Source organism: Marmota monax, unplaced genomic scaffold (assembly GCF_021218885.2).
Source record: "Marmota monax isolate L192 unplaced genomic scaffold, Marmota_monax_Labrador192_F-V1.1 WCK01_AAM20220418_F8-fsc00080, whole genome shotgun sequence".
Lineage (NCBI taxonomy): Eukaryota > Metazoa > Chordata > Mammalia > Rodentia > Sciuridae > Marmota > Marmota monax.
Window position 1 is genome coordinate 2,461,579 of NW_026694750.1, and position 11,642 is coordinate 2,473,220.

At 56.4% G+C, this 11,642-nt stretch overlaps 1 long non-coding RNA gene across 1 annotated transcript; it reads left to right on the forward strand.

Moving 5' to 3' along the window:
* The first annotated feature begins 730 nt into the window (after positions 1 to 730).
* Positions 731 to 6,024, forward strand: LOC124079209 (uncharacterized). Its single transcript, XR_006847208.1, has 2 exons — positions 731 to 3,258; positions 4,679 to 6,024. It is a non-coding gene; the product is annotated as an uncharacterized LOC124079209 (long non-coding RNA).
* The last annotated feature ends 5,618 nt before the right edge of the window (positions 6,025 to 11,642 follow it).

Below are 11,642 nucleotides of genomic sequence, written 5' to 3' on the forward strand. Positions count from 1 at the left end.
CTCCCAGCTCCACCCGCCTGCCCCCGGCCTCCGGCCTCCCTGCATCCCAGTGTGACTTCTGACCCTAGGCCTCCTCCCCAGGCAGGCCTCTGCCTGGCCTCCCGCCCCCAGCTCCCCTGATGAAAGAGCGACAGGGCGAAATTCGTTGGGGCTGAAAAACAGGAAGTGGAGCCCAGGGCCATGCTGCAGAAGCCTCCGGGCGGCAGCCCCCCGCCTTGCAGGAAAGCTGTGGGGCAGCCCCAGCCTGGCTGCGGGGGTGCAGTGGGCGAGGGGAGAATCCGAGAGACCCTGCCATGAGGGGCTTTACTGAGGAACCAAACGTCACACCTGTGCCCCGGGGTTTTAGGTCTTACCTCAGCTTCTCACAACCCTTCCTGGTGAGGCAACTGCCCGATTTGATGATGAGCACACAGACTCAGAGAAGTCAAGGGACTCCGCCAGGGCCACACAGCCTTTCCCACGGCTGGGTCATGGCTCCTTGGTTCTTTCTCAGACTTTGATTTCTATTTGTGGTGTGTTTTTGTTCTGGGCCTGTGAGCCTACAGCGGTGGGGGCAGGGCAGGAGAGCTGTTGCAGGCTCCTTCCTCTCAGCACTGGGGGAGGCCCGAGGAGGCCAGCGGCAAGACAGGGACAGGGCCGCTGCTGAAGGCCCACCCCTGAAGCTCTGCCCCTGCAGCGTGCGTGGCAGGAGGGGCCAGGAGCCGTGGTCTCTGCTGGAGAAGAGGTAAGGGGAGCCAGGAAGGGGAAGTCATCTGGCTGGGCACAGAGGCAAGGCACTGACCCCAACAAACTCCTGTTCACACCTCAGCGGCTGAGAAGCCAGAGGGCTCGGGACTCCAGGTGGGCTCAGAGGCCTCCTCCCTGGCCTGGAACCCAGGGAGCCCCAGCCCCTCAGCTTCCTGCCCGGTGCATCATCAGGGTGAGACCCCAAGGGGAGAGGTGGGGCTCGGTGGACTGACTGCAGCGAGGTCATGAGACGGGGTGGACCACCGGAAACTACTCCCCAACCAGGCCCCAGCCCTCACTTGGACTCAGGGTCATGAGGCTGGTCACCTGCCTGCCCCATTCCAGGACTGACCATGGCCAGAAAACTGGGCTTCTGGGGACCCTCCCCATAGACGTCCACTGCCAAGCCTTTCGCTGCCTGGGGCCTTGGGAGATCCCAGGCCTCAGGACACACAGGTAGGGGAGGGCATCAGAGCCTACCAGGCCTGGCCTGTGCTTCCTCTCCCCGTGGCCACCCACTTCTATATCCTGACCATCTCTGTCCTTCCAACTGCCTCTGGGCATCCCCCCAACATTCCGCAGAGCCCTCAAACCCAATGCATCAGGCGGGGTCCCCCGGCCCAGCCATCCTGGCCACCCTCTGGGTAGCAGAGTGTCAGGAAGGCACTCCTGCCGAGGTTGAAACCACAGTGTCCTGCTGTGGCCTTCACTCTCCTCCTGCTCACTACTGCCCCATCCTTCCTCCATGACAGGGGCCTTTCTCAGAAGCCCTGGGGCTGCTCAGACCACAGCAGGAGCCAGGTGGGGGCAGGGGGAGGCGCCATCGGCCTCAGCAGTTCCTCTGCTGGTGTCTGAGTGGGCGGTGGGCGCTAACCCACCAGCGGCCACTGCTTCCCCTCACAAACGCTGTGGGGCCGAGAAACTGGAAATAAAAGCAGTTCGCAGCTCACAGCTGCAGTGTCACAGGCGTCCCCTCCTCTGCCCACTTTGGGCAGGAGTCTTGCCCAGCACTGAGCGGCACCCAGGGCCAACAGCGTAGGTGGATGTTAAGGGAGGCCTGGCCTTTTTTGGAGGAGATTCAGCCCGCCTGGCTACTCCCATAGGAAAGGGGGCAGGTGTGTGGACAGAGCCGGCCCATTGTCATCAATGCCATTATTATTATCTAACGCACTATCATCTAATCATAATCCTTACCGGTGTTGTCCAATTTAGATATATCAACCCCATGAGATCAGTAGTAGGCTCCCATTTCACAGGGGAGAAGGTGGAGGCAGGGAGGGAGGCCTGTTTACACAGCATGACTTGGCTGGACAGGGTTTGGAGGCTCAGGCTGCAGGAAGCTCGTGCCTTCAGCTACGAGGCATGAAGATTTGTCTTCCTCTGGGTTGGGGGCCACAAACTGCAGCCCCAGCACATGCACAACTGTGCAGTCCCACCCCCGCAGGAGGGCTGGATGTAGAGGGGGAGGATGCCCCTGGGGCAGAGAGGCTGAGTTGGAGTCCCTACCTTCAGGGGACACTTGCCCCTCCTCTCCCCAGGCCCTCTGTGGCCATCTGCCTGCCTTGACCTCTGGGCCTCCTGTCTGGTCTCCAGGGAGCACAAGGTGCCACCTGGTGGCGATTTGGGGGCATTGCAGTCGCTGTCCACAGATGCTCAGTGCCCCTTGCTGCCCTCCTGGCTGAGGTGTGTGATTTCCGCCACATGGAGACCTACAGAACAGGGGACTTCTCTTCTTCCTGCCAGATTCCAACAGGGTGGGGCCCGGCGTAAACCCTTGTGCTGTGGGGCCTGGGCTGCAGGTGGCCGTGGCAGGTGCTGGACAGCCAGGCCTCCTGCAGACCCCGCCCCCTTCTCCCCCACTCCTGCCATGGCTAGGCCCACTCCTGCTCTCCCTGTCAGGCTCCACTGGCCTCGGGACATCCCCTCTGGGCCAGGAGTCCTCCCTGACCCAGCTCCCTCCCCTCCTGACCTGCCCCCGCCTGCGCTTCCTTCTTGCCGAGGTTTCTCTTCCCCTGGTGGCTGGTGGCTGGTGGTTGGTGGCTCGCCCGGGGCAGATGTCCTGAAGTCACTGTCCGTGAGACCCTCAAGGACAGGGTGAGCGGTTCACTTGTTCCTTCAACATGTGGTCAACCAGGTGCGGTGGCCCTGCCTACAATCCCAGCTCCTCAGGAGGCCGAGGCAGGAAGATCACAAGGGTCCAGCCTGGACAGCTCAGCGAGACCCGCCTTGGCATAGAAGTAGAAAGGGCTGGGATCCAGCTGAGAGGAAGCGCCCTTGGTTCACTCCCTAGTAACAAACAGAACCCATGTTGTCAAAGGCCACCAGACATGGTCACACTTGATATTCGGTGGCATTTCATACGAAGGCTGCATCCAGTCTCCTGAGGATACAGCAGTGGCCAGCATCCCTGCCCTGGAGGGTGTTCCGGTGGGGTCGGGAGCAGAGGATACGAAGGCACCTCTACTGTCTGTCCTCGACACCTGCCCAAGCCTGGCTGTCACCACCTCCGGCCGTGGCTCGGGTACCTCCCAGGTGAGTCCTCCTGCAGGGCTTCCCGTCCCAACGCCTTCTTGGCTGAATTGCTGAGGAAGGGAAAGAAGAAAAGTGCTCCTTCAACTTGATTGTTTTTGGTGCTAGGTATGGAGCCCGGGGCCTCCACATGCTAAGCACGTGCTCTACCTCAAAGCTGCCCCCCGGCCCCCCAAGATGGTACTCTAAGGGTTGGGGTTGTGGCCCAGCGGTAGAGCGCTCGCCTAGCACATGCGAGGCCCTGGGTTCGCTCCTCAGCACCACATGAAAATAAGTAAATAAAATAAAGGTATTGTGTCCAACTCGAACTAAAATATAAATCTATTTTAAAAAAGATGATACTTTACAAAATGCAAACCCCTCTGGAGAGCTGAAAGGGTGGTTCTGTGAACACTGGAGCTCGCGGTGGGAAGACGGGCCTGTCTGCAGGCAGAGGGCAGGAAACAGCACGCAAGCTGATTGGGCAGGTGCTGCTGGGGGCTCCTTCAGCGGGAGGGCAGGTGGGATCAGGTATGGGTAGGGCAGCCTGGGGAGCAGCGTGGACAGAGCAGCCCTGGTGACCGAGGCTGTCGTGGCAGAGGACGGGGTCCAGGTCCTCGAGGTGGCAGTCAGCTTCTCTCAGCTTGACACCCCAGATGCTTCACTCAGACCTTTGGACTCCAGTCTGCTTCTGTGAGTCAGTCGTTCTCAGCTATTAGCCAAGAAAATGGAAGAGCAGGGTCCGGGACACCGCCAGGTCCTAGTGGGAGTGACTGTAACTACACTTACTAAGCACAGCTGCTGTTCTCGGCATGCCCGCACCGTGAGCTCCGGCAACCCTCACCAGGGTCCTCTGAGAAGACCCTGTGGGTGTTTCCGTGTCACTGGTGAAGAAGTAAAGGGGCCTCAGGTGCTTGGCTGAGGGGGGACTGGATGGTGGCAGGATGGGCCCCACAGTGTGCAGGGCCCGGAGCAAGATGAAAACACAAGCCTTTGCCCCCAAATTGTTAAGGCGTTCAAGATGGCGACAGCGGAGCATTGACCCCCTTCACCACGCAGTGGCCGTGAGCAGGCCTGGTGGTGGAGGGACAGGCGGCAGCAGCGGCTCGGCCTCTCTGGGAGGTCTGGGCTGGTGCCTTGGCTTTCCCGCTCAGGCACCTGCTTTCTGCTCCTCCAGGCCTGGACACGGGGCTCAGTGCTGTGGTACAAAAGCTCTCTGGGCCCGAGGAGGCCGAGCCAGAGGCAGGGCAGGGGGAGCAGAGCAGAGACAGAGGCATGGGGCAGAGGCAGAGGCCGGCTTCGCTCACTGACCTGGAGTCTGAAAGCAGGGGGCCTCTTGCTTCTCCCCCTCCAGACTCCCAGGCTCTGAGCTCAAAATCCCAAGAACCCAGAGGGGTTGCATGGGGCTGGCTGATCCCTCCCACCTCCGTCTTCCCCTCTCCAGGATCTTGGTGCAGGGAAATGAACCCCACCCCAAGATGTGGGGTCGAAGACTTAAAATGTGCACTGGATGTGCTCCGGGCTTGCAGCCACGACCATGGCTCCCCACAGCACATCCCCCTTCCAGCTGAGCCCAAAGCCGAGGACGCCTTGCCCACTTGGATTATCCAACAGCAGGTGGTGGCCTAAAAAACTATGGTACTGCGACAAAAAAGTGTGCCATCATCGGAAATCATGGAGAGCATTTAATGATGGGGGGAAACGCACAGGATGTGAGACATTAAAAAACAACAACAACAAAAAACCTGTCTTGAAAAAACAACCAGCCGCCCAACAGGGTCCCAATTTTATTAAACAAATACAGGTGTCTTCATTGACTCCCTCACAACCGCCTCCCAAGCACACGCAGCTCCTGCGGCGGAGCCTGAGGGGCGGGGCCAGGCTTCGGGTCAGGAAGCCTGGCCCCGACGTTGAGATACCCGAGCTGAAGAGGAAAGAGGGACGCCCTGGAGGGACCCCCGCTGCCGGAGGAGGTGGTACCTGAGCCAACACTGAAGGACACTCAGCTGGATGGGGGCGGGGACCTGGAGGCTGCAGAAAGCTCAGCCAGTTTGGGGACAGCAAGTGCCCAGGCAGTGGTCAGGGCTAAACTGGGGACCCGACTGTGACAGATGGGCTAGAGCGGGACCCATCCCCTGTCCCTCTCTCATGACCTGTCAGTTCTGCAAAGGAAGGAAATGAGGGCAAGAAGAACAGGGGTGGTCAGAAAACCCTTCTGTGGAGGGGAGGGCAGGGCTGAGACCTGCAGGGAGAGCGTGGGGAGGGGGCCTGGGTGGGAGAGTGGACTGCAGCGAGCCACTGTCCTGGACGGGGTTGTCCTTGGGCAGGGTGTTCTGGAATTTTTATTTTTGTTTTTTGGTGGTGTTGGGGATTGAACACAGGGCTTTGTGCATGCAAGGCAAGCACTCCACCCACTGAGTGATCACCAGGCAACCACCAGCCACTTTCAGGATTCTTTATAGGGCCCCTGTTTGCCTATGGGACTCTGAGGCATCCAGAATCAGCCTGGTCAGCAGTTCTTACAGCCCAATCTTCCCACAGGTGCCAGCGGGAGCCGCCCAAGCACCAGGTTCCATCCTGAGGACACGGTCTGGTCGACCAGATGCTCTGGGCAGGTCAGAGCCAGCTCTGCAAGGCAAAATCAAGAACCCAGGACAGGGCTGCCGTCCAGCTCAGTGTCCCCCACCTACATGGCACACGTGGCCTCTGCTGGTCCCAGGCACTGAGGAAGATGCCCTTTTGAAGAACCCCTGAGATTGTTACTGAGGGAAAATAAACCCTTTTGCTTCACTCGCTTTTGGTTGAATTTAAAAACCGCAAGTTTTGGAGGTCGCGCAGCTGGGCAATGTATTATTAGCTCCCATTAGCCTGGCTTTAGGGGACTCCTCTGACCCGGTTATGATGCTGATGGTTGCCTAGGTTACCCTTCAGGGACCTCAGGCCACTGCTGCCGAGAACTCTGACTTCACTGAGCCTGCAGGTGTCCCATGGTGGTAGAACGGGAGGAAAAGCCTTCCTGTTGTGCCTGTCTCCTTTGCTGCCTGAATGTGGGTCAGATTTCTGCTCAGCTCTGCATGTCTGCACGTTGATCATTTGAGAAGTGCTCCGCCTGGTGCAGGGGTGATTTGACCCAGCCTTGCCAGGTCTCCTCTCCTGGAAGCTAAAGGCACCAAGAGGGGAGTGGCTGGGACAGCATCCAGTTCTGGGTCACTGGGGTGGTACCTCTCCTTTGTCCCCTGCTCCTCTTTCCCGCCCCCCATAAAGCCCTTTTGCATACCCAAGGGCCCCAAGATGGTTGCTGAGGGTAGGGTGCTTGACTCACCGTCGTCCGAGCCGGCTTGTTATTAATAAATAAAACCCTTTGGGGGCTGTAGCTGTGGCTCAGTGGTAGAGCAGTGGTAGAGCACTTGCCGAGCACGGTGAGGCACTGGCTTCAATCCTCAGTACCACATTTAAAATAAATAAATAAAAATAGAATAAAGGTACTGTGTCCATCTACAACTTAAAAAAAAAAAAAAGAAAACCTCTTTGTTCTCTTGTCACCTGTCTCCCAAGCCATTGGCTTTCTAGGGTGGCAGCTGACCTTCTCTGGGTTACCAGACTCAGGGCTTGGAGTACCTCCAGCTAAGACACTCTGAATCTATGCTGTTCCCATTTTACAGATGACAGAACTGAGGTGCAGGAGGATTGGGTGAGGGGGCCCCCTTTACATGGGAAGTGGCTGAGTTAGGATTTAAACATGGGTCCGCCTGTGCTCTCACACCTGCGCTCTGCTCCCTGGGTCCTCGTGACTCTGTAACCAGCACCTGGCAATTCCCAGCATCTTCTGCATCCTTTACAGAATTGACTCATTCACTCCTGTACCAGCCCCAGGAGGTAGGTTCCCGTGTTTTGTCCAGGAGGAAACAGTCTCAGTGCTAGAGTCTGGGTGTTTCCCAGAGACCCACCCGTCCAAGGCTTGGTTACCAGCCTCGGGTGCTACCAGGATGTAGTGGGACCTTTAAGGGGCGGGGTCTTGTGGGAGGAAGTCTACATTGGGGATGTGCCCTGGAGAGGACGTGGGGACCCACAGCCCCTTGCTCTCTTTGGTGGCTGGCCACCAGGAGCCGAGTGGCTTCTGCCACATGTTCCCGTGGAACATGTGCTGCCTTGCTAGGGGCCTCCAGGCCGGGCTTCCTCTGAGCTGTGGATCTTGGAAGCATGTAATTTCCTTGTTGATTTTTCACAGCGGCTCACAGCTGAGAATTTGCCTCACATCTTGGATAAGGGTTTTAGTCGAGGTTTCTGAGTTTTGCTGGGCCTGTTAAGACCCTGGGGTCTCTGGAGGTGGACTGAATGCATTTTGCTCTGTGAGATGCACCTGAGCCTTCGTGGAGCAGGGACGACGGTATGGTTTGGATGGGTGTCCCCCAGAGGCCCATGAGTTAAAGAACCGGTCCCCCGCTCATGGCACTGCTAGGAGAAACCCTAAGGCGTTTGGCCCAGTGGAAGGGCTTGGTTACTGGGGACATGGCCTTGAAGGGGATATTGGAAACCTGGTTCTTGGTCTTTTTACTTCCGGGCTGCCAGGAGGTGAATAGGTGTGCGCCACACATACTCCCTGGTGGGATGTGCTGCCTTGCCCCGTAGGCTCAGAGCAACAGGGCCAAGTGACCATGGGCTGGAACTGAGTCAAAGAAACCTTCCTTTTTTTTTTTTTTAATGATTATCCCAGGCATTTTGTTACAGCAATGGAAAGTCAACTAACCTGGGCTGAGGATATAGCTCAGCTGGTAGAGTGCTTGCCTCCCACGCACAAGGCCCTGGGTTCAATCCCTAGCGCCACACACACAGTCAACCAACCCCAGTGACTATTTGGTAGAGACAGAATTCATCCAGCTCTGCCCACATGGGGTACGCTTTTCTTCACTGGGCAGCTAACTTTACCCGGAGCTTTGCTCGTGTTCTGGATATTCGTATGTAAGGTACAAAAGCAAAAGTGCTTGTGAACATGGTGGCACTGTGCAGAATATACGAGAAATTCTGGCTGTTTCACTCCCCCCAACATTATTTCCCAGGGACAGTTCTTGCCAACAATTGGATATGAGTTTCTTTCATGAGAAGAACTGTATACATAATTGCAGGGCCTGGCATGAAATAAAAATAAGAGACCCCTTACACAAAATATCATGAAGAATTTTGAGGCAGGATCGTCAAGCATGAAGATGAGCTGGAGCCTCTCTGAACACTGGGTGGGTGCAGGCACAGGGGTCTCTAGCCGTTTCCTGACTTAAGACTGTAACAAAATGCCTGGGATAAACATTTTTTTTTAAAGGAAGGTTTCTTTGACTCAGTTCCAGCCCATGGTCAGTTGGCCCTGTTGCACATCCCACCAGGGAGTGTGTGTGGCGCACACCTATTCACCTCCTGGGGGGCCAGAAGCAAAAAGACCAAGAACCAGGTTTCCAATATCCCCTTCAAGGCCATGTCCCCAGTAACCAAGCCCTTCCACTGGGCCAAACGCCTTAGGGTTTCTCCTAGCAGTGCCATGAGCGGGGGACCGGTTCTTTAACTCATGGGCCTCTGGGGGACACCCATCCAAACCATACCGTCGTCCCTGCTCCACGAAGGCTCAGGTGCATCTCACAGAGCAAAATGCATCCAGTCCACCTCCAGAGACCCCAGGGTCTGAAGTCAGGAAAGACGTGCAGGCCTTTATGCTCCCAGAATCCTACTGTCCATGTGTTTCTGCAAGTCGCTGCTTTCATTTTACAGAGAGTCACATGTGCCACTATGTACCTAGGCACTCTACAAGCTTAGTGTGCGCGAGCACACACACACACACAGGTGGGCAGTCAAACTCTTCAGTGACCTGTGAGGTGACCCACTGTAACGGCCTGATTCTGGGGACCACAGATGTGACTTCCATGAGACAGATCAGCCCCACGCTCCCTCGCTCCCCCAGCGGGTTCTGGTCCGACTCTGTGTGGAGAGATACAAAGCAAGGCTGTCGGTGGGTGTCATCGGCTCACTCAGCCGTTCTCAATCCTCCTCTGTAGAAGAATAGGGCAAGTCTTGCTAATTAAAAAAACGTATTGAAATATATCATCTGTGTAGTCTGTTTTTTGTCTAATAAAACAGCACCGGCTGAGTGGCTCACCCAAAAGACGTCCGTTTTCTCCAGTTCTGAAGGCTGGAGTCCCAGATGAGGCAGTGGGCAGACCAGCACCTTCCTCTCTAGGTGTCTCCTGGTGGCTTGCAGAGGCCACCTTCTCCCTGAGTGTCCCTAAGGTCTCCTTCACGTGTACTCCTGGTGCTTCTCTTTTCCTAAGGACACCAGTCCTGCTGTGAGGGCACTTCCTTACCACTGCATGTGACCTCAACGACTCCCCAAAGGCTCTGCTTCCGGGCACACTGGGATTAAGGCTTCAATGAGTTTTGGGGGGACACAGTCCAGTCTATGACATCATCCACAAGGAATAGGCCATAAGCCCTGGGTAAAGAGCCTTCGGATCAGTAACAGAACAGGACGCTTGCCTTCTCTGCCTCCCCTGGTTTCCCTAGACAGGGAGGGCCTCTGTTCAGATGTCCAGATTCCAGTTGGAAACTCGGGATGACCTGGACACCTTCCGCCACTCCACCCAGGGCTGGTGGGTTGTCTCTGGGATGTACTAGCATCCCTCTGCTCCATCCCAGCCCAGCTGTGGCCTCTGTCCCCACCCCCACCACTTCTGCTTCTGCCCTAGGGTCTCCAAGCAGTTCCCAGATGCAGCTGAGGGGCTTTTATTGATTGATTGGTTGATTTGTAGTTGTAGGTGGACAGCATGCCTTTATGTTGCGGATTGAACCCAGGGCCTCATGCGAGCTGGGCAAGGGGTCTACCACTGAGCTGCAGCCCAGCCCCAGGGCTTTTAAAATCATCCCATCCTTTTCTGCACTTGTCACGGGTGTCCCTTTGTTCTTAGAAGATCTAAGTCCCTAAGTGGCCAAGGGTTCCTGGTGAATGGCCCCACCTTCCTCCCTGGGTCTTGCCACGCTGGCCTCCGTCCTGACCTTCCTAAGCACTTCCTCCCACCACCCGACCTCCTGCTCTGCCCTGCCACTCTGTGATTGTGCCTCTCCTGCTGCAGGCCAGCTCCCCAGCACAGGGACAGTTCCATGGTGCCCTAGCGGTCTGGCACTCACTGCCGGCGGCCCATGGTGGCACAGATGTGGATCTGGCTGACTGCACCGAGGGACTTGTTCCAACCTGCTGTGAACTCTGCAGGCCCGCCCTCCCGTGGCCAGTCTCACCTGGCGAGCAGCCTGTGCAGGGCTCCAGGCAGCAACCCCAGCGGCCCTGAGGCCGGGCTGCCCTTTTTAAGAACAGAAGGCAGCTTTCCTCACATCCTGTCCCCAGCAGCACCCTCGAGTGGCCCTCACAGAAAGCGCTTTGCCATGATGGAGTCGTTCTGGGTTCCCTGACGCCTGCTATGGAGGTCCCTCCCATCTCAGAAGTGTCAGGAGACCGAGGCTTCTCCTCTCCTAGAAGAGGGACCCCAGAGTCACAAGGCTGTCAGTTAAGAGGGCTGGTGCGCCAGACATTTTTGAACCCTTTTACTTTTTTAATCAATGGACTATTTTCTGACACCAACTTGGGGGAGGCCCGCATGTGAGGACTGGGCTTCTCTGCCCGAAGTGGATGGTGCCGCCCTGTGCCATGTCCTCAGCCACCCAGGTTCCTTCCTAGAGCTCGTTAAAAATCACCTTGACCTGTCTCTAATCCCAGTGACCTGGGGAGGCTGAGGCGGGAGGATCACAAGTTCCAGGTCAGCTTGGACAATTTAGCAAGACCCGGTCTCAAAATAAAAAAAAATAAAAAGGGCTGGGATGTGGCTCAGTGGTTAAGCGCCCCGGGGCTCAATCCCTAGTACCCCAAAATTCTAACCAACCAGAAAACACAAAACATCTCTTTACAAATGTTACTAGGGGAACTTGGATCTCCTGAACCTCTTACCTCACCACATAAGATGTCTGGTTACTAGAGCCAAGTTTGCAAAGCAAGTCAGGTTAGGTGTTGGAACAAATAATACTATACTTTTATGGAACACAACAGGCAACTTTAAATGCCCTAGAATCCTTTATTTTTTGCAGTGCGGGTACTGAATCCAGGGCTGTGTGTGTGCCAGGCAGGCACTCTACCACTGAGCCACACCCCGAGCCCAGCAAAGATGTTTCCTGGCATCCCAATGCAAACAGTAGGCCTTCAAGATGCTTAGCATCAGGGAAGTCAGGTTCCAACAGGGCTGCAGGCTTAATGACAGGGGGAGGGGTTATGATGTTGGAGGAGAAGTAAAGTTACCAAATTCTGTTTTCATTCATAAAAAGTGCACATTTAGGGCCAGGGATGTGGTTCAGTGGTAGAGTGCTAGCCTAGCATGTGTGAGACC